Source organism: Pteropus vampyrus, unplaced genomic scaffold (genome assembly GCF_000151845.1).
Source record: "Pteropus vampyrus isolate Shadow unplaced genomic scaffold, Pvam_2.0 Scaffold11, whole genome shotgun sequence".
Lineage (NCBI taxonomy): Eukaryota > Metazoa > Chordata > Mammalia > Chiroptera > Pteropodidae > Pteropus > Pteropus vampyrus.
This window is the reverse complement of record NW_011888792.1, coordinates 9,992,010-9,997,050: the sequence shown is the minus strand read 5'-3', so window position 1 is coordinate 9,997,050 and position 5,041 is coordinate 9,992,010.

Genomic DNA, 5,041 nt, shown 5'->3' with positions numbered 1-5,041 from the left:
TTCCTCTATATTTTGCTTGTTACTTTCATTTTTTCCCCCAAGAAGAGATGAAGCCACTTAAGTAGCATACCACAAAAGCACCGTGGTACTTTCATCCTAGTAAAGAGTTCAAAAAGTAAATAAAACTTTATAGAACTTATACTTAACAAAGCTAACACCCAGTAGCTCCATACACCTTTGGGGTTAGGGGTTTATTCAGAGCATCATGAATCAGTATTTCCATCTAGACATACGAGTGATCTAAATAGCATTCATAGAGCTTTAAAGCCTTTTTGAAATAAAAAGTAGAGCAAACTACAAAAGTCTAAATTCTAAGTTTTCTTACATCATTCCTACTTTGTAGAGCATTTGGTCAGGATGGGGGCTGCCAGAATATCACATATCAATCAGATATGAAAGAATACACTGCTCCACACAGCCATGGCACAGGAATAGACTAAGCAGTGTGTCTCTCCTCTTCAATTAAATTTCTGTGGATATTCACAGGAACCTATGGCACAGGAATAGACTAAAGAGTGTGCCTCTCCTCTTCAATTAAATTTCTGTGGATATTCACAGGAACCCACTGGTGAGGAAACTTTGTGGGTATTTGCCACCACTGGAAGATCCTTATCTTCTCTTAAGCTATTGAAAAAAGGACTAGCAAAAGGAAGTATAGGTGCTACAAAGTAAAAAGGCACAAGAGAGGTACATATGGAAAGAACTGATGCACACATTGGCAGCCAAATGATATTTTGGTGGCAACTGAATGGTTGGGGTGGGGTGGGAAGGGAAATAACTTTCTGCAAGGTTGACGTATTTCTTTAAAAGGTGTTTTGGAGCATTTAGTACACAATGGGACAAAGAAATTCAATTGTGAGTTTTATAATATCAAGAAATAATACTATCGAATGTATTTTAAATGTGAGGAGAAAATATAAAATCTCTCCATATTTCCACTGTCCAGCATATCGACAGACAATACAAAGAAGCATCCACTCAATGGTTTATTTGCTTCACATCTGTATTACTAAATAGGAAAAGCTACTAAGAATACATTCAAGTTTAAGTTTCACATTTTGATCACTGTTATTTATTTTCTCTTAGCCTTAAGCAGATTCAATACCTGTTTTACTCTCACAATCACAGTTAAACTCAGCCATGCAATTGAATACTGAAATCTAGTTGGGAAGAAAAAAATCCTTAGATATTTATATGGAAAATGTGCCCTGAGGAAAAAGCCACTATAATGTCAGAACTAAAAAATAGCAATTTTGTATTTGAGCATTTCTTCCTGGAAATGTTAATTGCAAAATGTGCCAGCTAAGATTTGCTCTGTCGTTACCAGCACAAATATATCTCCTTTGCTCCTTTTTCTTACTTTACAACCATACCTCAGCCTGAGTGAATTACTGTTCTTTCCAATTCCTTTTTCCTCTACTTTCCTTACTTTACTAGTTCTCAGGTTTTAGATTCTATTGTTCCCCTTCCTGGAACTCCTTCTGGAATTCTAGCTTTGTAAAATACTGTAGTGAAGGGTTGCAGGATTTTTTTTTTCCCTCCACGTGTATACTGCCAAGGGACTCTTTTTGAAGACCTTACTTTCACCATCAAGAACTAGGGACGCAGACCCGTGGCCTTAAGGGATTTAATTAGAGTTCACCAAGTTAGAATCTCCAAGCTCTCAAAGACCTAATTTAAATACAAGTTCACTCAACTTTTGCAACTATTTCTTAGGCCCTTATTAAAATTTCAGGTTATTAAAGGGAACATCTTGAGTTTTGCAATACACAGAAAATAAACCTGGGTTATGCAAAATCTCAAACATCCTCCATGTACAAACATAAAATTTTGCCAATTGCTAGGGAAATAATAATGAATTAGCTTATAAATTATTGAAACAAACATCGTGGAATTTTGTCAATCATGATTGATTACATTTATATGGGTAAGACTACTTTTATAGGAGATAATCAAACATTGGTAGTAGATTAGTGAGAGAAAATATATGTTAATGTATTTGTGGCCAGTTGTCCTATTATTGCCTCTTATAAAAATTATAATTATTATGATTACTCTTGACTCTAGGTAGTGTTATATTTCTTTTGTTAAGCTATCAGCCAGAACCCTTATTAAAAGCTGATGACAAATTGTACCAATTTATAAAAACTTTCTGGTCAATCAAAGCTCTGTTACACATGGATAATAAGAGAGCCACACGTTATACAATTTCTAAGTGATGGCTTTGCAACTTTATGAGAAAAAAATGCTGGTCTTTTCTTGTCCATTACTTTCGATATTAAGAATTATGTGTTAATTAGACTTTCTAACTAGAGATTGACTTAAAATATGAATTAACTACACTATGATGTTGAAAATTAAACAACTAACTACATTAAAATCCACATAGCTTTGGCATGAAGAAAGACAGCTATGATGGAAGGTGACATTAAGCCAAGTGTCACATAAATAGGAGAAATGGGCAAAAAGAAAAGCAACAGGTTGTTAAAACAGCATTTAATTGTTAAAGTTTCCTTATAATGATCAAATAAAGTACAACAAATTCATAGGGGGCAGAGAGATGAAAAGAAAATGAAAGCTTTGCCACTTCAATATGATTTGGGATGCAATAAACAAAATACCTGAACATTGTTTAGTTCTTGGTTTTTTTCCCTTAATTTCAACCAGAAAGAACACTTCTTAGTGAAATAATTGTGAGAACTCTTACAATAGCTATTGTTTTCAAGTATTTATCAGCTCATGTTCCTGTAGTATTATCATATAATAATTATATAAGCTTTCTGAAAGTTAACCTTCACTATGGCTTTAATAATTGGATTAAAGATCTAGGTCTTTCTTTTCAGAGAGCTAACTGGTGAAATACAAAAAGAATTTAGCACATCTATACACTTGGAATTTTTATTATTTATATGATTTTAATAGGCATAAAATCTTAGGTACCTCATCTAGCATTTCATTCATTTCATTCACACAAAAAATATAGAGCAGTAGAGATGCATATAAGAAATAAACCAATATACACTATAAGTCAACTCATATTTTAAACCTGATTATTTTTGGCATTACTGCATAGAAAAATAGTAGTTATCATCTTATAAAAGCACACTAATTCTCAGTTACAACACTACAGGTTTATTGGTATAAATTCACATGAACTTCCAAGATGAGATATTTTTCAAAATTCAAAATTTTAAAGTTATAGTTTATAATGATCATCCTGGAGCAGGAAAGGAAAATCTGTTTCTTCAGTAGATGTGTTAAAAATTCTTTCCATTTGCTTTCCACCAAAAGATCATGCTTAAGAACTTCTATTAAATATAAAATATTTTTCAGGTTTACCTTGTTATCTAACGAAATTCAAAATCAGTTTGCAAAGACAATCTCCCCAATCCCCCAACCCTCCAAAAAGGCTTGTCATTTCATGACAAACATAGATTTTCTGAGAAATGGAAAACATTCACTGAGAAAACTGCTATATTTATCTTTAAGACATATTTGGTAAAATTCACTAATTTGCTCAGTGCATAATTTCAGTATGTTCACGGGCGGGAAAAAACTGTCTTACCAATGACTTTAAAACAGAATCCCTCTGCTCTTAGAATTCAACGAAGCAAGTGCTATGTAAATACTAATGACTGAATATGATCTTCCCAGGCAATAGGAAGAAATGCACTCATTTTGGTCTCAAAAACACAGACATACACACACACACAAACGCCCACACACACATGCATGATTTTTTAAGGAAAAGCCTTTATAAGAGTGTCATAAAAAATAATCAAAACAACAATTTACAAGTAAACATTTAATCCAGAGAGCAAGACTGATAATACTAAGACAAAAAAGTATGATGACTTCATTAGCACATAGGTCAGATGCTATTAAGCTCCTAAATGGTCTCTGAAGATTTTACTTGTATTTAATTTTTTTAATTAGATGTTGCAAAATTTTCTTCATTAATGTACTAAAAATCAAAAGAAGGTTATCTCTGATTTTCTGATATCATTTTTTAGTTGATATAAGCTAGTTTATAAAAAGAAAATAAATTTCCTAAATATGAAAATGAAGATGAACAGACTTTCATCTTGGAATGGTGCTGCCAATTTCCTGTCTTGGAAGAGTTCGTACACCTCAAATCCACGACCAGATTGCCATTTGTTCTTATAAAGAAAGGACATTAGATGTTTTATTTAATTTAAATTAAACATACAATTAAATTTTTCATTTGATTACCCACAATAGAGGTGGTATTGTATATTTCTCTAAATATTATATACTAGATTTCACAAAGAATTATCAACAAAACATAAACACATAAAATATTCATAATTTAACCATTTCTTCTACTTAGAAATTTCAGCATCTAAAGAGATTGAAACAGATAGCCAAATTAAGTGATATCATGGCCACAATAGACCATAACAAGCTACCTTCTGTAGTTTAACTCCTTGCACAGCAAAACGGTGTGAGCAAATTAAGAGTAGCTGCTATATACTGGGAGTTCCCCCACCCCAAATTCATGTGCTGAAATTCTAACACCCAATGTGATATTGTTGGGAGGTAGGTGGTTGGGAGGTAGTTAGGTCATGAGGGTGGAGCCCTTATAAATGGGATTAGGTATCTGATAGATGAGACCCCAGAGAGCTCCCTCATCCTTTCTACAAAAATAGCCAGAAACAGCCATTCAGCTAGTCCTCAGGCCTCTTATATCTATCCTTCCACAAAGACATTCTGTTGATCACTGACCAACAATATATGAGACATACAGTTGAATACACTCGTTTTTTAAGGTCTTGCTTTAATACCTAATGGTACATTCAAACTGATTATATCAAAACTTTTGTTGTTTTCACCTGACAATATGATAGGCAGAAAAACCTGAACAAGTGTAAAAGAATTGCGAACTCAGCAATTTTCTTATAGTTTACTTGTGCCAGTATGATTAGTATTGCCTTCCACATGAACTTTCTCTGGAAAGGAGTCTTTTAATTCATCAATAATCTTTAGAGTTAAATTACATAAAATCAGAAAATATATGAAT